Source organism: Triturus cristatus, chromosome 7 (assembly GCF_964204655.1).
Source record: "Triturus cristatus chromosome 7, aTriCri1.1, whole genome shotgun sequence".
Lineage (NCBI taxonomy): Eukaryota > Metazoa > Chordata > Amphibia > Caudata > Salamandridae > Triturus > Triturus cristatus.
Window position 1 is genome coordinate 147301663 of NC_140590.1, and position 22967 is coordinate 147324629.

Consider the following 22967-nt stretch of genomic DNA (forward strand, 5'->3'; position numbering starts at 1 on the left):
AACCAAGCACTACCTTTTTACCAAATTTGGGGTAATTCCATTCAGCAGTTTCAGCTATAGCCTTGCCCAAAGTTTCCTATGAGAAATTGATTTTTTGACTCTTATTTTTTGAATTTGTCAAAAACTACTGAATGGATTTACACTGTTTCAAAAACAGGTCCCTTCCTGAACCAAGCTCTACTTTTTTGCCAAGTTTAGGGTCATTCCGTTCAGCAGTTCGGGCTGTAGCCTGTCTCAAAATTTCCTATGGAAATTATCATGCAGAAAATGCGTTTTGGGACCCCCCTTTTTTCTCAGCCCCCACTTGACGAATCACTCCCAAACTTTCAGAATAGGAGCTGGATAGACTTTTTTTGGGGAGAGTTTGCGAAGATTTGTCAAATGACGCCAAAGTTATTAGCAACCTTATAAACACAAATTTGCCTCTGACACCATTAATCACACTATTTCTTTTCTCAACAATCCTATTTATTGACTGCGAGTTTCAATTTAATTTTTTCATTTGCACAATTATTTTAGAAAGAGCGAACACTTCATCATGTAGACTTACACCTATCTTTTACATAAAACGTATAAATGTCTTGTACACTTTTTGTGCAATTTCACATAAACTTATAACATAACATACATGAAAAACATAAATTAAATACTTTAAACAAGGGGGGCATGGCCTAGCTTCGAGGCAAGATGGACGCGTAGTGCCTCGGCTCCGCCGATAACCTCCTCCCGAATCACCATCCGGCCAACTATCTGACATCTAGGGTCGTAATATGACTCTCCACTATCAGCGGTCCTGGCCCCTGCATTGTGGGACCTCGGCGCTGGCTCCGATCGTGAGCACCGGGTCCCGTTGTTTTGGGCCCGGAGGTGTTCCCGCAGCCTGGGACTGGAGTGAGCCAGGGCATCGGCGCGGCGAGGCAGGAGGGGCGGCCGCGCTACACCAGAAGTCGCCGGTCTGCAGAGCGGCACCTGGCGACGGCGGGCACTGGGACGCCTCCCCTAACATCGATTGCTGACAGTGCGGGACGTGCCTGGCATCACTTCCCCCCCCCACCCCGCATCGGGGACACATCAGTGGTGGCACAAACAGTGGGGAAAATTCAATATTCTGTTGCCTCTCCTGTTTCAAAACTGGTTCAATATCTCTGTTGGATTAACTAAGGGCCCCACAATGTCCAGCGTCAAGGGAGCCAGGGCGTCCCAGCAAAGTAAACTTGACTGCTACACCTGTACGAAGGCGGATCTACCTGATAAGAGGGCACAGGGAGACGTACCCCAGCATGGCGTGGAACAGGGTTCCCCAGAGCCCACTATGAAAGACCTACTGGCAGCCATCACTGGAGTCCGAACATCCATTGACTCTCTCTCCTCTGAGATGAAACTAATTAGGGCGGACCTTGCCAACTACAGGGAAAGGGTGCAACAGCTTGAGACCACAGCTGCCGGACAGGGGGGCGACATCTCGCAGCTTCAGACTGAGGTTGCGGAGCTGCAGGCCTTCCGCAAATCTGCCGAGGACAAGCTTGACGACTATGAAGGAAGGATGAGGCGCAATAAAGTACGCATCCTGGGGGTGCCCGAAAAAATGGAGGGCCCGGCGGTGGACCTTTTTCGTAGAAAACCTTATCACGACTAAACTGCAACCGAAGGGTCTTTCCGAACTTTTTGTCGTTGAAAGGGCACATAGAGTACCTGAGGGCCGCCCGAAACCGGGAGCTCCACCTCGCCCAATACTGGCCCGTCTGTTAAACTACCGAGACAGGGACACGATCCTCCAGACCGACAGGGTTGCCCCCCCGCTTCGACTGGATAATGCAACCATTACTTTTTTCCCTGACTTTACCCGCGGGGTGCAGATGCGTAGACGCACATTTCAAGATGTCAAAAAGCGGCTGCGAGCCAGAGATCTGAAGTACGCCATGCTTTTCCCTGCGCGGCTGCGTGTTGAGGCGGATGGGAAATCCTACTTTTTTGACCATCCAGAGGCCGCATCTGACTGGCTTGACAGCCGGGGGGACCCTCAACGAGGTGGCCCCTCGGACAGCTGAACCACCGGGGTTGCCGCGCTGGACACTACTGGGCTGTGGGTGGCGCCCACCTGGAGGACTCCCCGGGGCCACCTGATGCAGGACTGCGCACTTTGCTGTAACATCATGCACCACTGCTCGAATTGACCCTATTGCATAATGACTCATATGTACTACAACCTGGGAGTGAGGATCGGGGGACCGCGTTCTTCCTTTAGCTGGTTTACTTTCCTTTCTTCCTATTTGAAGGGCGACAGGCACTCTGCATTTTTGTTTAAGATGGGCAGTTTGAGGCCCAGCGTGCAGGGAAGCAGGGAGGGGGCGAGTTGGGAGGGATTATTGGTTGTTTTGGTTGTTACTTATGATTGTATACTCAACAGCATAGTCACTAACTGTACATTGCAATTTCACTCCTTATTGACGCGCAAATGGGTACGCAACGTAACAAGGAAGTTAAAATCTTAAGTTGGAACGTTAACGGACTGGGGGACAAAATCAAGCGGAGTGTCGTGACCCAGCAAATTAAAAGACTTTCCCCAGATATAGTTCTGCTCCAAGAAACTCATCTAATGGGCAACAAGTGCAGGGCAATGTGTAGGTGGAGATACTCAATGGTGACGCATGCGGGTTTCACATCTAACTCGAGAGGTGTGGGTATCATGGTTAAAAAATCGTTCCCGCTATCGGTTGTATCCACCTACATAGACGACCGGGGCGGTACGTGGGCATAACAGGCACATGGGAAGGCCATAACATAACCTTTCTCTCACTTTACGCACCCCCCGGATTGCAATCCACTACATTTACTGACCTGAGTGCCTTATTACTTACACTACCAGTGGGGCACCTCGTCATGGGCGGGGACTTTAACTCCGTCGTATCGGGTGAGTTGGACAGGCACCCACCACGTCCCCTACTCCCAACGGCACACTCACTTTCCAATTTTTTGTATGCACTTGGTTTAGTGGATATATGGAGAACATACAACCCGGACAAAATCCAACACACTTTCTACTCGAACGCACATTGCAGCTTCTCCCGCTTAGATTATATAATTGCCCCTGCCTCCCAGGTCTCCAGCATTCACGAGATCTGATATCTACCAAGAGGTATTTCTGACCATTCCCCCCCTATGGGCTCACATAGTATTAGATCACAGGCAAGTAGGGCGCGTCGCCCCTATAAATCCCTGGCACTTCAAGAACCCCAAGATACGTGGGGATCTGATCAAGTCCATAGATGACTATTTCGCAGAAAATGAACATTCGGTTGAATCCCCGAAAACACTATGGGAAGCATTTAAAACGGTGATTCGAGGACAAGCCCTGTCCCTCATAGTGGGAGCTAAAAAAGAACGACTAAAAGACATCTCAGACGCTGAGCATAGGGTCCACCGGCTCGAAGCTACCGTTAGTTCACACCGTACGCCCGACGCGATACACGAACTTCGACTATGTCAGGATGAGTATAGGGCTCTGGTTACAGATCGCGCCAAAACACTGGGGCAAGAAAAACTAGGTCGTATATACGACTGGGGTGACAAAGCGGTGAAGCTCATTGCCTGGCTTGATAAGAGAGAGTGCGCTAGCTGCCTAGTCCCGGAGTTCACGGGAAACAACGGCAACCCCATAACGGACCCCCAAGATATAGCAGCTCAATTTGCAGCCCACTATCATACAGTATACAAGTCGGTGGCCCCCCATACAATTGAAGACTCCCTTGGCCTTCTAGGGGACATTTCCCTACCTACCCTCTCAGAGGTGGATCGCTTATTCTTGGATAGCTCCCTCTCCACTGAGGAAATTGCCTTAGCAATACGAGCGCTGCGTCCAGGCAAGGCTCTTGGCCCCAACAGTATCCCTATCGAGCTGTACAAGCTTCGCCCTGACAAACTTGGACACTATCTTAGGTCCATGTACACCTTCAGCCTGGAGACGGGGATGCTGCCTCTGGACCAGCGCCTGGCCACCATCGTTACCATACATAAAGAAGGGAAGCCCAAAACAGACTGTTCCTCCTACCGACCTATTTCCCTACTTAACGCTGAGCCGAAAATCCTAGCTAAAGTACTTGCTAACAGGCTGATTAAGGTCATAGGAGACCTAGTCGATCCCGACCAATCAGGCTTCATGCCTCGGCGGAATACTGCCTTGAACCTGCGTAGAGTGCAAAGGGTTTTGGGTAGGGCCCCCACCATATGGGAAGACTCAATCATAGCGTTCTTAGATGCCACTATGGCATTCAATACCCTTGAATGGCCCTATCTATTTGCTGTGCTCACAAAACTTGGATTTGGCCCGGTCTTTATCAGCTGGGTGCAACTTCTGTACACCGCACCCATGGCGCAGGTGGTCGTGAATAATAAAATATCCACCCCCTTTGTTCTTGGTCGTGGAACCAGTCAGGGCTGCCCCCTCTCTCCCCTACTGTTAGCCCTGGCCCTCGTACCCCTTGCAGCGTGGATCCGCAATGATGTGGCCATTCGTGGGCTACGATGGGCACCGGGTTGGGAGGACCGCATATCCCTTTACGCAGACGGCGTTCTCCTCTACCTCGCCTCCCCCGGGAGATCCCTCAATGTCCTACTTGATATCCTAGACATCTTTGGGAGATACTCTGGGTTCCGAGTCAATTGGCAGAAGTCACTCATATATGTCCTAAGTGGTAGCACCCCGCAATTGCCCCGAAATTGCCTAATATCAATCTTAACTGACGGCTTCAAATATCTTGGAATATTTGTCTCTCAGGATCCAGCGCTCCGATATGCGCGTAACTTGGCCCCGCCCCTGCTTCGCCTTAAAAGCGACATTATACACTGGAAATCGCTCCCCATCTCCTTGTTGGGCAAGGCCGCGCTATTCAAAATGGTTTGCTATCCCGCTATGGGATTCACAAAAGCTAGGATACCTGGGCAACTCAAAGGGGTTTGATAAATGGGACTTGATCGGTATTTCCACTATTGGAGATCTCTGGGAGGCGGAGGGAGTAAAATCGTTTAGCACACTTCAGACTCAATACTCACTTGCTGACTCTGAGTTATTCAGATACATACAGGTCTGACACGCATTACAGACCGCACTGCCGAGAGACGCCTCCTTGCCGGATAGCTCCCCTTTGGAGGATAGGCTCCTTGATAGGCACCTGCCTGAACGGGCTATCTCCCTAACATATAGAAAACTAATTAACAACATGCGTGACCCCACTGAGGGAGAAATGGATGGAGGATGGTATTGAATTAGACGAAGAAGGGTGGCAAACAGCGATCTCATCCCCTAAAATAGTCACAATATCAGCGCGGCTCCGCCTGGTGCAACTTAAAATATTGCACAGAATATATCTAACGGGGCCTCAGCTGGCGCACATGGGGGACACGCGGATGGTTCTTGCAGGCAGGGGTGCTCCCAGCCAGGTATTTTTATACACATCATATGGCACTGTAAACCGATTCAAGAGTACTGGCATAAGAGACATTCAGTCATGAGTGAAATCCTAGAGGTTGAACTCCAGCCAGAAGCTCCCAGATGCCTCCTTAATATTTGGGAACCCACAGACCTCAACGCCTACACCGTACAATGGGTCACACTTGCTTGCATGATGGCTAAAAGGAATATTGCACAACACTGGGGGGACGCACATGCATCCACACTAGCGGACTGGAAAAAATACCTTTATTGGTGCATGCAACGAGAAAAATATGTGTACATTGCAAGGGGTTGCCCCCGAAAAAGGTCCAAGATATGGACCCCCTGGAACCAATACCGAGGAGAAATATGTGCCCCCCCCCCCGGCTGAGCGAATTAGAGGTCTCCCCTTCCCCATAACTCCAACTGAAAAAATATGATGTGTGCTACCGAATCCTTGTGTTTGCCATGCCTATGCTGTGATAATGTGAAACTCTGCCTTGTTGTCGAATTCTTTCTAATAAAAAAAGATTTTAAAAAACAAATAAAAAAAAAAATACTTTAAACAAAAAGGAAATCTTACAATGCAATACATAAATGTCCAGTTGATTTCACTGTAGGGACCCTAACTTGCTTGGTCCTCAACATTAATGGTTTCTTGTGGTCCTTAGCAGGGTCAGAAAAAAAAAATTCTAAGTGCTTTTTGATGTCAGGGCAATGAGTTGGTTATTATTCCTACTCTGAGGGAAACACTGGTGCCTGTAGTTTTCCCGATGTATTCTGAATCGCTGCTTATTTATTGCCGACGTGTTTCGACCTTTGGTATGTTGGACCTATATCGTTAGTCAGGTCTTCCTCATGGCTTAACAAAAATTCTGGTAGGACATCTTTTGCCTGTAAGAATAACAATGTACCTAGTTTTAATGTACGCTCGTTTTTGATCTTCATAAATATAATAAAATTGGAGTGAACTTACGTACCACGTTTCTAATGGTTTGCAAGACTGTCAGCTTGTTTTTGCCTATGAAAATAGATATGTTTATTACGGCGGGTGTTCCCTTGTCTTATCGTGAAGTGTGCGCTCGTATTTGACTGTCAAAACTTGATTTTTAACAACCTACCCGCTCTGGTGAATAGAGGGGAAAAGGTATTCAATATTTGCGTCTGTTCGGTTCTGTTCTTGCGTACAATGGCTCGTTTCTCTGTGGATATAAGCAACAAAGTTCGATATAATTAATGGAGTGAAAAGTTTGTTTTCTTTGCCCTTGCCGTCTTTTGTGCTCGCACGTTGGGGCCACCACCTGATTAGTCTTAAAGCCGATTGTGTTCGAGTTATGAATCTGCATCTTTCTTAGTTCGTTTGGGTTTGTGCTGGGTACAACCATTTTTTACTCGTTATAGTACACGCGGAGGTGAATTTCCCTCTATTTGTGACACCAGTGTATATTATTAAACGAAAAGCATTTCATTGTGTTCCCTCATACCTTGCTGATTCTGAAGTAGATTTTCAGACTCTTCTTCTCGGTGTTCGCTCGTTCTGCATCCTCTGCGTTTGGAAATTTCCTTCATTTGTTCGTGGAGTTTGTTTGGTCCATTTGTGTTCCGGGTGGCAATACCCCCTACATTACCCAAACACCACTGCACTACCCTAATCCCTAAACCACTACCCCCAGCAAAATCCCCTACACTACCCAAAAACCACTGCACTACCCTAAACCACTACCCCAGCACGACCCCCTATACTGCCAAAACACCACTGCACTACCCTAAACCCTAAACCACTCCCCTAGCACAACCCCCTACACTACCCAAACACCACTGCACTACCCTAAACACAAACAATACCACCAGCAGTACCCCTACACTACACAAACTTCACTGCACTACCCTAAACCCTGAAACACCACCCCCAGCATGACCCCCTACACTACCCAAACATCAAAGCAGTGCGCTAAACCCTAAAACACTACCCCAAGCATGACCACCTACACTATATGTATTATCTAAAGGCGGTATCCAGTATTATCTACTGGCAGTCGCCAGTAGATAGTTATAGTTAGGACCCTGTTTCTATTCAAAAAACGTTTTTTCTTTTCCCAATAACTTTGGCGCCGGTTGACGAATCTTCGCGAAATCTTCCAAATGTTAGTCCCGCTCTGGTCAGTTCCTATCCTGAAACTTTCAGGGTGATTCGCCAAGCGGGGGCTGAGAAAAAAGGGGGGTCCCGAAAACGTGTTTTCTCCATGTTAATTCCCGTAGGAAATTTTAGACACGACTACAGCCCGAACTGCTGAACGGAATTACACCAAATTTGGCAAGATGGTAGCCCTTGGTTCAGAAAGGGACCTTTTTTTTTTAAATGGTGTAAATCCGTTCAGTAGTTTCTGAGAAATTCAAAAAATAAAGGGCAGAAAATCATTTTTCCCTTAGGCAACTTTAGACACGGTTACAGCCAAAAATGCGGAATGGAATTACACAAAATTTGGCAAAAAGGTAGCGCTTGGATCAGAAAGCGGCCTTTTTTTTTTTTTAAATTGTGTAAATCCGTTCAGTAGTTTGAGATATTAAAAGGAAAAAAAACCTTTATATATCTGGGCGGGAACTAACTACACAAGCACAAGCTTGGCTCTAATTGGCTGCCAACACTTCAATTCAGGAAGTGATCTTGGTGCAATGCTTTTTAGGTTTCGCCTAGCAACGCAGCGCATGTGCTACACACTACTCAAACACCACTGCACTGCCCTGAACCCTAAAACACCATCCCCAGCATGACCCTCTACACTGCCCAAACACCACTGCCCTGCCCTAAATCCTGAAACACCACTCCCAGCATGACCCCCTACACTGCCCGAACACCACTGCTCTGCCCTAAACCCTAAAACACTACCCCCAGCAGGACCCCCTACACTATACAAACCCCACTACACTACCCTAAACCCAAAAACACTACCCCTTACACTACACAAACACCACTGCTCTGCCCTAAACCCTAAAACACTATCCCCGCACAACCCCCTTGACTACACGAAAACCAATCCACTGCCCCAATCCCTAAAACACTACCCCCAGCAAAACCCCCTACACTACCCAAAAACCACTGCACTATCCTAAACCCTAAACCACTACCCCAGCACGACCCCCTTCACTGCCAAAACACCACTGCACTACCCTAAACCCTAAACCACTCCCCTAGCACGACTCCCTACACTACCCACACCACTGCACTACCCTCAACCCTAAAACACTACCCCCAGCACGCCCCCTACACTACCCAAACACCACTGCACTACCTTAAACACTAAAACAATACTGCCAGCAGTACCCCTACACTACCCAAACACCACTGCACTATCCTAAACCCTAAAACACTGCCCCGCAGCAGTACCCCATACACTACCCAAACACCATTGAACTACCCTAAACCCTGAAAAACTACCCCCAGCAATACCCCCTTAATTACCCAAATACCACTGCACTACCCTAATCCCTAAACCACTACCCCCAGCAAAACCCCCTACACTACCCAAAATCCACTGCACTGCCCTAAACCCTAAATCTACCCCCAGCACAACCCCCTACACTACACAAACATCACTGCACTACCCTAAACCCTGAAACACCACCCCCAGCATGACCCCCTACACTACCCAAACATCAAAGCAGTGCGCTAAACCCTAAAACCCTACCCCAAGCATGACCACCTACACTATATGTATTATCTAATGGCGGTGTCCAGTATTATCTACTGGCAGTCGCCAGTAGATAGTTATAGTTAGGACCCCGTTTCTATTCAAAAAACGTTTTTTCTTTTCCCAATAACTTTGGCGCCGGTTGACGAATCTTCGCAAAATCTTCCAAATATTAGTCCCGCTCTGGTCAGTTCCTACCCTGAAACTTTCAGGGTGATTCGCCAAGCGGTGCCGAGAAAAAAGGGTAGTCCCGAAAACGTTTTTTCTCCATGTTAATTCCCGTAGGAAATTTTAGACACGACTACAGCCCGAACTGCTGAACGGAATTACACCAAATTTGGCAAGATGGTAGCCCTTGGTTCAGAAATACCTTTTTTTTTTTTAAATGGTGTAAATCCGTTCAGTAGTTTCTGAGAAATTCAAAAAATAAAGGTCAGAAAATCATTTTCCCTTAGGCAACTTTAGACACGGTTACAGCCAAAAATGCTGAATGGAATTACACAATATTTGGCAAAAAGGTGGTGCTTGGATCAGAAAGCGCCCTTTTTTTTTTTTAAATGATGTAAATCCGTTCAGTAGTTTTTGAGATATTAAAGGGAAAAATCCTTTATATATCTGGGCGGGACCTAACTACACAAGCACAAGCTTGGCTTTAATTGGCTGCCAACACTTCAATTCAGGAAGTTTTGGCAGCCTAGCAATGCAACACATGTGCTACACACTACTCAAACACCACTGCACTGCCCTAAACCCTAAATCACTACCCCAGCACGACCCACTACACTGCACGAACACCACCGCACTGCCCTAAACTCTAAAACACCATCCCCAACATGACCCCTACCCTGCTCAAACACCACTGCAATGCCCTAAACCCTGAAACACCACCCCCAGCAAGACCCCCTACACTGCCCGAACACCACTGCTCTGCCCTAAACCCTAAAACACTACCCCCAGCAGGACCCCCTTCACTATACAAACACCACTGCACTACCCTAAACCCTAAATCTACCCCCAGCATGACCCCTATACTACGCAAACATCACTGCACTAAACCCTGAAACACCAGCCCCAGCATGACCGCCTACTCTGTTCGAACACCACTGCAATGCCCTAAACCCTGAAACACTACCCCCAGCAGGACCCCCTTCACTATACAAACACCACTGCACTACCCTAAAACACTACCCCCAGCAGGACCCCCTACACTATATAAACACCACCACACTACCCTAAACCCTAATACACTACACCCTACACTGCACAAACACCACTGCACTACCCTAAACCCTACAACACTATTCCCAGCACGACCCACTACACTACCCAAACACCACTGTACTACCCTAAACCCTAAAACACGACCCCCTACACTACACAAACACCACTGCACTACCCAAAACCCTAAAACACTACCCCCAGCACGACCCCCTACACTACCCGTACACGACTGCACTGCCCTAAATCATAAAACTCTACCCCCAATACAACCCCCTACACTACCCAAACACCACTGCACTGCCCTAAACCCTAAAACTCTACCCCCAGCACAACCCCCTACACTACCCGAAGCCCACTGCACTGCCCTAAACCCTAAAACACTACCCCCAGCATGACCCCCTACACTACCCAAACACCACTGCTCTGCCCTAAACCCTAAAACAGTACCCCAGCATGACCCCTACACTACACAAACACCATTGCAGTACCCTAAACCCTAAATCTACCCCCAGCACGACCCCCTACACTACCCAAACACCACTGCACTGCCCTAAACCCTAAAACTCTACCCCCACTACAACCCCCTACTCTACCCAAACACCACTGCACTGCCCTAAACCCTAAAACTCGACCCCAGCACGACCCCCTACACTACATGAACACCACTGCACTGTCCTAAACCCTAAAACTCCAACCACAGCATGACCCCCTACACTACCTGAACACCACTGCACTGCCCTAAACCCTAAAACACTACCCCCAGTACGACCCCCTACACTACACAAACTCCACTGAACTACCTAAAACCCTAAATCTACCCCAGCACGACCCCCTACACTACACAAACACCACTGCACTACCCTAACCCCTAAAACACTATCCCCAGCACGACTCCCTACACTACACAAACACCACTGCACTATCCTAAACCCTAAAACACTACCCCCTACACTACACAAACACTACTGCTCTACGGTAAAACACTACCCCAGCACGACCCCCTACACTACACAAACACCACTGCGCTACCCTAAACCCTATAGCACTACCCCAGCTCAACCTCCTACACTACCGAAACACCACAGCTCTACTCTAAACCCTAAACCACTACCCCCAGCACGACCCCCTATACTACACAAACACAACTGCACTATCCTACACCCAAATTCTACCCCAGCACGACCCACTACACTACACAAAGACCACTGCACTACCCTAAACCCTAAAACACTACCCCAGCATGAACCCCACCATACCCAAACACCAATGTACTACCCTAAACCCTATAACACTTGCACCCAGCATGACCCCCTACACTACACAAACACCACTACTGCAACTGCAACTGACTCCAGTAAAAGGTCAACCAGTATTTAAAACACTTGCCCATGAAGATACCAGAAAGTCTCTTGGCAGTGTTGGTAATGTGAACATTTGGAATAATTTTGAATACAAAGAACTGACAACAAATATGCGACAGGCAAATGATGCTGAATATGGAAGTATTCTTCAAGATAAAAGAATTGGAATTCTTTCAAAACCAGGGAAAGAAGCTTTGGAGAGTCGATTACTTTGGAATGTCTTTCCAAATGAAAATGCAGTTCCTGCAAAAGTGTACGTGGAAATTGCTAAAAATAAGTCAGTGATTTGCTTAATGCCAACACTGCGTGAGTGTCCAATATTCAACGAAGAATTATTAAAACTGGAAAATTAACAAATTGTTAAAATGGAAGCCATCGATAAAATACTGCATGAAGGAATCACTATTATTTTGACGGGAAAGTTGAGATCAAAACTGTGTTGTTTAGAAAAAAATGTAACTAAAACTGCTGGTTTAGAAAAGACACTATATGCGTGTGTAAACTGTCGGGTAATTTTAAGGCGTAATTTGGATGTAGAGAAAGGTTTAGTTAATGGTGCAATGGGCAAAGTGGTGGATTTTGTGAACTATCAGAAAAAAGAAGGAATCGAATTTTTAAAAATCAAATTTGATCAGATTGATGAAGTTAAAGAAATTGGCTGTTGTTGAGTTCGTTTTTTGCTTAAAGATTTATATGTCCATAGGAAACAATTTCCATTTTCTTTGGCATATGCAGTGACTATTCATAAATCTCAAGGATTAAGTGTAGACAGTGCATTGGTGAACATTGGATCTACCGTATTTAAAGAGGGTATGGCATATGTTGCTTTGTCGCGAGTCAGAACATTATCTGGTTTGTTTTTGATTCATTGGGGCGTGCTGCTGAAATAATCCTGGGATCCTACCTGACTGGTGTGTTCACTGCTGCTCTGTGCTCCTGGTGCCTTGAGGATCTGTCCCCGCCGCCGCGTTCCTTTCCATTGGCGCGGCCGCAGAGAGGGAGGGACTACATGCCTCACGATCCCTTGTGGCAGGAAGCCGTCACTGCCAATACCTATTTCGCGCCAGGAGGCGTTTAAATTGAGAGGACACTCCCGGCTGAGCGGGCGTGCTGCTGAAATAATCCTGGGATCCTACCTGACTGGTGTGTTCACTGCTGCTCTGTGCTCCTAGTGCCTTGAGGATCTGTCCCCGCCGCCGCGTTCCTTTCCATCGGCGCGGCCGCAGAGAGGGAGGAACTACAAGCCCCACGATCCCTTCCGGCAGGAAGCCGTCCTTGCCAACACCTATTTCGCGCCAGGAGGCGTTTAAATTGAGAGGACACTCCCGGCTGAGCGGGCGTGCTGCTGAAATAATCCTGGGATCCTACCTGACTGGTGTGTTCACTGCTGCTCTGTGCTCCTGGTGCCTTGAGGATCTGTCCCTGCCGCCGCGTTCCTGACCATCGGCGCGGCCGCAGAGAGGGAGGGACTACAAGCCCCACGATCCCTTGCGGCAGGAAGCCGTCACTGCCAACACCTATTTCGCGCCAGGAGGCGTTTAAATTGATAGGACACTCCCCGCGTCGCGGGACCGCGCGCGGGCGGCGCCGAGCGAAGCCCGGGCAAAGGGCGGGCCGTCTGAGGCCGTCAGAGGACGAAAGAGGTCGGGCCGGGCCAACTCTCTTGAATTGGTTGTTTGAGTCTACTGGACATGTAAAGTATTGAGTTAATCCCAGTTGCAAGTTACAAGTAGTTACAATCAGTGTATCGTGTTGCTCGTGATACTGTGCTGATAGAAGTTCCCCTACACCTTTTCTGGTCATGGTTAGGCGGGGAGCCAAAGCTTCAGCTGATTCAGCATGTAACACCATTGATACCTACTTAGTAAAAGCAGTTAGTGCTCTTACTCAAGAAATAGATAGGACTGAAAAAAGACTATCCATGAGTTCAAGCGCACTACTACCAATTAACCAAGGCAATCTTAGCGATACTACCACTCGCAACGCCGAAATACCTACAGCCTTGATTAATTTAGAAAGAGAGGATGTAAATGTTAGTACTCAGTCGATACTTTCAAACACTCCCAGATTATCGGCCTTAGAAGATAGCCCTGAGCCATTATTATCACCCTTGATAAACCAAAAAGGGGCACGGAAAAAAAGCGTAGGACAGAGTACTATGCCAAAGAAAAAGGGAAAAAATTGCCTTTAATAGAGAACAAGGTTACCACACGTACAAGGGCTAAACAAAATATGTTGGAAACCCCTAGTCTGGAAGCAATTTTTGATAAATTAGTTGAGCTTATTAGGCCACTGCATGATAAAGTGGATAATTTGACCAGGGAGGTTCACAAACTGAAAGGATCTATTGACAAAATTGGGATTCGAGACTTAAAGACAAAAGGTATAGAAAGTCTAACTTTATCAGAGGGTACTGCTGTTAGGGATGCTGGTATAACTAATGCGCCAATAACTAATGTGCCCATAAGTATGCCCGCTAATAGCCAGCTTCGGGGCGACCCAGTCATAAGATCACAGTCACCTTCGGAAGGGAACACAATAATAAGAGAGCAACAGGGTGGCCACCCTAACACATGCACCTTACCATTAGAACAAATACACAAGGATAAGGGAGCATATAGAATTCCATCAAACATCAGCAAGACCCCTCCTTGTATTAATTTACCACCGGAATGCAGCGCATATGTAGCAGTCCTGGTTAATATCCCTAAATTAAAAGATGGGCAAGTGGAGAACCATGATCAATTGAACAATAACATTCTCCACTGGTTGTCTAATAATTGTAATTTTCCCATGGTAGGGGCCAGCCAGATTATACTAGCGCAGAGAGTGGGATGGGTAGGTCCCCTTAGAAAAAACTTTGAGGGTGACTGCGTCATAATAAATTTTAAAACTTGTTTGTGGGCCAAAAACACGCTTATGAATGCGCCATTACCATCAGCCTGGGAATTTAACACTACCTTATCACCATTAGGCTATTTTTATAGGCATTTATTGGAACCCAGCTACCCAAGTAACACCGGTTTTGTACAAACATTGAGACCTCGTCATAATTTTTGTATCCCAACATTCAACAGATTTAAGATTCTCGAATCCCTGGAGGACATTGATTGACACATTTTGTCAAATAACCCAGCACAGGTCAATTACCCTACAAGGCCTATATTAAGTGCTGAACCTAATGAACGGAAGGGAGAAAAGACCCGCGGTAATCAGGACATTCACCTAACATAGTAGCTGCCCAAGTCCCCCCTACTTCTGAATTTAACATAGCAGAAGTAGATAACGCAACTGAGGGACCCAATTCCACCGGGACCATAGTAAAGCCATCTGTGGTAGATACTTTTTTAAATCTAGATTCTAATGTGGTTGTGTCAAATGTCTGCGTAGTAGCTAATTGCGACTTTACTTTAGGCTACAGTGTTGTCACATGGAATATTGCGGGTTTGAACAGAAAATTGGACACTCCTTTTTGGAAGGATTTCATTAATATAGGCTATGATATAATATGCCTTCAAGAAACCTGGTGCGAGGAACCTATTTTTGTTGAGGGATATTTATCATACTGTTTGAATGCGGTCAGCTCAATTGCTGGAAGGGCTAAGGGAGGCCTTTTGCTTCTGGTATCCACTAAACTCAACCAATGTAAAATTAAGAGTTGCGTCCCAGTGGATGTTTACTCTCAGGTATTGCGTCTGGAATTCGATAAGGGCAAAGATTTAATACTGATACATTTTTATAACAATGTTTTTACTGCTGATAGAGGTAAAATTTTGATTCAGTTGAAAAAAGAAATTGAGAGGACTCGGGTACTATCTGGCTGCCAGTCTATTATTCTTTGGCTGGGCGATTTTAACATAAGTCCATGCCCTCATGCCATGAGTAATTTGTATGGGTTAAGAAGGGAGTGTGGAAATAAGGAGGAAGTTGATTTTTTTACACTTTCCACACTGTACATATGGTATGGCTTTAAACAAGATGTTAGCCAAGTTTGATTTGGACATGTTAAGCTGTATGAAAAATAGGGAAAACATTAATTGTCCAACTTTCACAGGAAGAGGTGCTAATTCCCATATTGATCACATTCTGCTTTCCAATAACACTGCTTATTCCAATTTATGGGTTAATGAGCAAACATTAAGTGATCACAATAGTATTTCTATACTATTACACTGTTGGGGCAACAAACAAATGGTCATTAACAACCATATTGAAGCCGTAAGACCAAATGGAATGAGGATAAGGTGGTCTAGGATTGTTCCACATAAATTATTGCAGGAGGTATTAAGGAAATGCAAACAGGAGATAGATTATTGTCTTGGCGAGGAGGTAAATTCGCATAATATATAAGTTACATATAATTAATGAAACAATAGACAGTCTTCTTACTAAGACTAAGACATATAAGGGGAAAAGAGAAATTAATATGGGATGGTTTGATAAGAGTTGTACTCATGCCTTGCATGATTTAAAACAAGCTTTGAGTACTAAACCACAAAACCCCACTAGTATTAAAAACTGTCGTGCCAACTATAAAACATCCCTCGTCAAGAGGAAAAGAGCATTACAAGAAGAGGCCTGGAACAACCTCAACCTAGCGGCAGACACAAAAGATAGTAAACTGTTTTGGGAAACTATAAATAGCCCTTTCTTGAAAAATGATAATGTGCCCGAAATAACCTCGCATGTAGACTGCAATTCATGGATGCAACACTTTTTAAATATTTTTAATCCTGATAGGTTAGTTTTAGATATTTTACAGGATCACGATCATATATGGCCAAGATTACCCTTAGACATAAGTTTGGATGAGGTCTACGAGGGTCTAAGTAATAGTAAAGGCGGTAAAGCATCCGGTCCGGATGGGGTCCCGTTGGATTTATATAGACAGCTGTAACCGCGTCTACATTTCCTATGGGAAATTGATTTTCCGACCTCTATTTTTATAATTTCTCAGGAACTACTAAACGGAATTACTCCATTTAAAAAAAAAAAAGTCTCTTTCTTAAACAAGGGCTACCTTTTTGCAAATTTGGTGTAATTCCATTCAGCTGTTCGAGCTGTAGCTGTATCTAAAGTTTCCTATGGGAATTAACATGGAGAAAACATGTTTTGGAACCCCCTTTTTACTCGCCCCCGCTTGGCAAATCACCCCGAAGCTTTCAGGATAGGAGCTGACTGGAACGCCCCACAAGTTTTGAAAATTCCGCGAAGATTCGTCATCAGGCGCCAAAGTTATTGGGAAAACAAAAAAAGCTTTTACTATGGAAACTAAGTCCTAACTATAACTATCTACTGGCGACCGCCAGTAGAAAATATATATTCACTGACAAAAACCGCATGTTTCAGTCACGTTATAGTTCGAAATTAGCATTTAAAAACCCATAGAAATTCACTGAAAAAAACATAGGTTTCAGGAACGTTCTAGTTAGTTGGCCATTTCACTCATAAAAAACCATAAACATTCCGGTCTTATAGTTAGTTCAGCGAACCATAACTCGCGCCCCCGCAATGCACTGCTAATGACGTCACATATTACATCATTCATGACATGGTCAGTGACATCACTGATGACATCACTGATGACATCTCAAATTACATCACTGATGACATCACTGAAGACATCATCCAGTGACTGTGTGTTTCTGTAAAGTTTAAATTTGTTTTAAATATATGCCATGCTGTATTGAGTAATGAGTGGGTGTATAAGTGTCTGTATGGAGGATTTAGTAGGTACGTGACTGACTGTGTAAGTGAGTGATTAAATGTGTCTTACTGAATGCATGGGTTAGTGACTAAACTGTGTGAAAGTCTGTATCAGTCTGTCTGTTATTGTGTAAGCTGCTGCATGGGTTGAAGAGTAGCTGCATGAGTGTCTATATGGGTTATTGATTGCTTGCCTGAGTGTTTGTATGGCTACCTGAGTGTGTGTGTGGGTGGGAGGTGTGTGTCTCTGTGCATAGATGTGCGAGTGGTTGATTCACTGGGTGTATGGGTTCAAGAGTGCATGTGGAAACAGCGTTATGGGTGGGTGAGTGTGTGTATGGGTGTGTTGGTGAGTGAATGGATGTCTCAGTGGTACATGTGCAAGTATCTACATATGTAAAAGGCAGTATATGTGAGTGATGGTGTATATAAATAACTATATGTTAGAGTCAGTAATTGTGAGAGTGGCTGCATGGATGAGTGTGTATTTGTTTCCGTGATTTTATAAGAGTAATTATGTGTTGGTATCTGTATGAATAAGTGAGGTGGTGTCTGTATAACTGTATAGGTGAGTAAATGGAAGAATGATTGATTCTTTGCATGACTGACTAGGTGGGTGAGTAACTCTGGATATGTGGCGGTGTGTGTGTCTGTATGAGTGCATATGATAGTGGTGTATTGATGAGTGACTGCATGTATGAGTAACTGTATGGGTGAATGAGTGGATGTGTGTGTAGACCTAGGAATCGGTCAGTGCGTATTTAGTAACCGGTATTGATGTGTCTATTTTTTCGAAAATGGTAGTTTGTATTTTAGAGTGGGTGTATCAAAGGTTATATTCAGGTGTGAGGATGTGCATCAGATCTTCAGTGATGTCATCAGTGATGTCACTGACCTTGTCATGAATGATGTAACATGTGACGTCATCAGCAGTGCATTGCGGGGGCGCGAGTTATAGGTAGCTGAACTAACTATAACACCGGAATTTCTATGGTTCTGTACGAGTGAAATGTCCAACTAACTATAACGTTCCTGAAACCTATGTTTTTTTTCAGTGAATTTCAAAGGTTTTTTAAATGAAAATTTGTAAGTCTAATGTACCTCGATGCTATGTTTTATTTATTTTCTATATATATTTTAAAATGTGAATAATTTTTAGTTAGGAAAACTATATTCATTCTTTTTTTTTTTTTATATTATACAGAAGTCACGCACCCTTCGCTCACCCTGCTCGATGGCTGCCAGCATTTCGGTAGCCATTCTGAAAAGTCGCGCTTGGGTCACAATTTCAGCGTAATTTGTAAAGTATGAAATATCCTTAAACTAATTATAAATGAAAGTTTTCCTTCAAGTGTTTGTCTAAATGTATCAATAAAAGTATTTTTTTAGTATTATTTTCAATATAATTTTGACAAAAAATTATTCGATTATTATTGGATTCGGAGGTTAGGAGGGATAGCCATTTTGCCTCGATGTGTTTTGCAAGATTTTTTGGTCTAGTCAGGTGGACACCCTCCTCCAGGTGAGGTACGGCTTGGGGATTCGATTCAAAAGGGGAGGAATCCACAGGCAGATGTATCCATCAGAAGAATAAGTTACTTACCTTCTGTAATACTTTTCCTGGTGGAAACAGTATCTGCCTGTGGATTCCTCACTGTCCCGAACGCCTCCCCGTTATCCACCTGTTTTTCTCCCAAAATGATGCTTTTACTGTTTGGCATGAATGTTTTTAATATGTCTTAATCATGCTTATGTTTTAATAGTGAGAAATGCTTGATCTGTTGCTATTTCTTTATGCCTTTATTGGTTATGCATTTGTATATATATATATTACCTACTGGCAGTCGCCAGTAGGTAGTTAGTCAGGACCTATTTTCCATAGGAAATCCTCAACATTCTATTTGGAATAACGTTGGCGCCAATTGACGAATCCTCGCGAAATTTTCCAAACTTTTGGCCAGCTCCGGTCCGCTCCTATCCTGAAAATTTCACGGTGATTCGACAAGCGGGGGCCGAGAAAAAAGGGGGGTCCCAAAACGCATTTTCCCCATAGGATCTGTTGACGCAGCTACAGCCCGAACTGCTAAACGGAATTACACCAAATTTGTCAAAGAGGTAGTCCTCAGTTCAGACTCGTGCCTTTTGCTTAAATGGTGTAAATCTATTCAGTAGTTCCTGAGAAAATCAAAAGTAAAATCACATATATATCTGTGCGGAGCCTAACCACACATCTCATCGTGAGATCTGATTGGCTGTCAGCACTTCATCCCAGAAGTGTTGGCAGCCATCTTGGGACCAATCTACATAATAGCACCTCATTAAAAAGCAGTGCAGTTAATAGAAGGTTTTAAAACTTTAGTTACATTATAAATCATTTGTTGATGGTACCATACTCATTTTAGGAATTGTGGTGTGTTCTAAGGTGATTTTACCATGTGACAAAGCCTTCTGCTGTGATATCATGAATCATGTTTGAGAGAGAACTATTTTCTCATGCTTTTCCCACAGAGGTTTGGAAGGTGATCTATAAGCTAAACTGAGAGCATATTTTCTGTAAATTCACATTATCTTTCTCAGTCATGTGAGAATGAAGTCTGACATTCTCAGTAAAACATGTACATCCAACAAGGACAGAGACTGTCAGTTGATTCCTTTGTGTTCTACTGCAGCTTCCCAGAGTGTTCCAAAGAACAACTAGAGCGCTAACAGTCTTACTTATGACAAAAGTATGGCACACCTGAAGCCATCTTGATTGGAATAAACTGGTAACACTTAAAACATTTAATTTAAAAAGAAACACAATGAGGGGGTTAATTTTGCCATAGAAATTATGATTAGTGCTGAAGAAAGAAAAATTAGGGCACATTTTGAGTGACTTCTCAAATCCTCTTCTATTTCATTAAAAAATTCTGATATGCAGACTGAAACATGCACTTTTAATACCAGCAGCAGACTATCGTGGTGAGCAGTAGCTTTACTACAGTGATCTAATGAGCAACTAGAGTGCTAACATTCAGAATTTATGGCAAATGTGTGACATATCTGAATACCTTCTTTATAGAATCAAAGTAAAAAACTGAAAGCATTTCCTACTGAGGAGACTGCAGTAAGTGAGGAAATGAGGAAACTTCATAACAAATAAATCTCCCAAGATGGCCACCAGAGACAAAAGAGCCCAAATGCAGCACACATATCACCCATATGTAGCCCACATGTAGCCCAATGACAGAAGTGCGCAAAACACTTTTTGTTGTGTATTTGCAGTTTTATATAGTGCAGACTAGTCGGGTATTGGAGTGCTTTACATGAGCATTGGTTACATAACACAAGATCAAATTCATTTTGGTTGTAGACATGGGGAGATTGAGTGATTTGACCAGAATCACAGAATGTTGAGCTGGTGCAGAAACTCCAACCTGGTTTCCCAGTTGCAAAGTCTGCAGCTCTGGAAGTAACACCACATCCTCTCCCCTAAGTGCAACATTTAATCAAGTGGTCAACTGGATAAAAAAACATAAAGATTACAAATAATTTAAACGTTCTTTGTTGCTATTTGAAAACTCAGAAAATATGTTCTCATTTTAGTTTTTTAGAGCACTAACCATAATTTTGATGCCAATAAGACTCTCTCATATATGTAATTTCTAAAGGAAATGCTCTAGGTATTACAGTTTTGATTACATCAAGATGACGTCAGGCGTTCCACACTTTTGTAATAAATATAGAATGTTAGCAATTAGTTGTTCATTGGGATACTGTTGAGAGGCAAAGGCCAGGGGCACGGACTCTGAAAATGTTAAGGCAGGTAGGAGAGTGCAGAGGCAACAATTGGAAAGGGGGGCAGGGGCAACAAACCAACAATACAGGACTGGTAAGAGAGGCTGTGGCAATATAATAGACCATTGTGGGCAGAAGGAAGAGGCAGTGGTAGTACAACCATACATGCCAACAGACCCGCTTCAGCCAGGAAACGTCCAATGTTTTTAAGCTCAAATGGGCTTTATTTGATCTATCTCCTGTCTCCTCTTTTTCAATGTAACTCAAGGGGAAAATCAATACCCCAGTTTTTTTCCAAAATCTCCCTCTTACCAAGTTCAAAATGTTCGTAAGTATGGTACATTGGATCATGGTAGGCAGGAGGAATTGGGGTAGGGACATGGACTTGGATAACAGAGGACAGGAGGGACATGGCGAGGTGCACAAAACTGACCCTACAGGGCAGGCATCGGGGTTTGCAGCAGCACAATACACCACACAGGGCATGCGGGATGGGAGTGCAGCACAACAGTCCATAGAAAGCAATATGGAGGGGACAGGACCATGCACATGGACAACAGAGAACAGAGGGGAAAGAGGCAATGGTAGCTAGCTGACCATAATGGACAGACAGGAGAGAAAGCTGCAGCATAACAGACCATAAAGGGCAGGAGGGACGGATCAGGGGCATTACAATGGAACAGACAAGCCAGGAGGGAGGGAATAGAGGTCTGCACATGGAAACTGAGGGCTGGGGGCAAGGGGGCAGGGCAGGAGCAGCAAGATGTCCATGGAGATCAGGCAGGATGGGCACTAGAAGCAAGACACACCATGGAGAGCAACAGTGAGACTATGATGGCATACACACAGACCGTGGAGGGAAGGTGGGAGGGGGTCATGGGCAGCTAGCTGACCACACAGGGAAGGTGGGAGGGGCCATGGCAGCACAGAAGACCATGCATGGCAAGCGGGAGTTGTAGTGGCAGCACAATGGCTATGATGGGCAAGAAGGAGGGTGCAGGGGAATGCACAAAGGACCATGGAGGATAAAAGGGAGGGTCAGGACCTGGTTACAGACAGGAGAGTTCAGGGGAAGGGGCCTCACAACTGACCGCGTGGGGCAGGCAGGAGGAGCAGTTGCAGCACAACAGACCAGGGAGGGCAGAAGGGTGTGGCAATAAAATGGACCATGGAGGACAGGAGGAAGGGGATAGGGGCATGGCATGTGGACAGGCAGGGTGGAGGTGGCCGGGACAGGTTATAGTCATCTGACAATACTAGGCAGGTGGGAGGGGAGTGGCAGCTCAACAGAACACTCAGAGTAGATAGGAGTGGCAGGTCCATGGAACATGGTGGGCAAAAAGGATGGAGCAGGGGCATGCACAAAGACATCGGAGGGCAGGGGGAAGGAGAATAAGGGCAGCAAGCTAAGCACAGAGGCTAAGCAGGAGGTCAATGATGGGCCATAGAATTGGGCAATGGAGGGCAGGAGGAGTGGACTGGTACATCATGCTAAATGGAGGGCAGTGGCAGCACATCAAACCATGCATGGCAGGAGGGAGGAGGCTAGTCCATGGATTCCGACAACAGAGGATACGGAGGAGGTAATGGGGCAGCAAGCTAACTGTTGAGAGAAGGTGGGTATTAGGAACTTTATTGTTTCTAAAAATGTTTGTCTGTGCGAACTACTTAAAATATGAACAAGTATGCAGCATAATCTCACTTTTATTCAGGAAGAAGAGGACGTTTGTGACTATGACTTTGGGCTCACTTGGCAGAAACACCCCCTGACCCTCCACCTCCCAT

At 45.2% G+C, this 22967-nt stretch overlaps 1 protein-coding gene across 7 annotated transcripts in view; it reads left to right on the forward strand.

Moving 5' to 3' along the window:
• LOC146809067 (sialoadhesin-like) overlaps window positions 1-22967 on the forward strand; it is a 514967-nt gene that overhangs the window by 85819 nt on the left and 406181 nt on the right. For 2 of the 7 annotated variants that reach the window (XM_085614286.1, XM_085614288.1), the window contains exon 2: window positions 18610-18710. The exons of the other annotated variants lie outside the window; for them this stretch is intronic. The gene's annotated coding sequence lies outside the window, so the exon portion shown is untranslated. The remainder of the gene's footprint in view (window positions 1-18609; window positions 18711-22967) is intronic. 7 annotated transcript variants of the gene reach the window in all.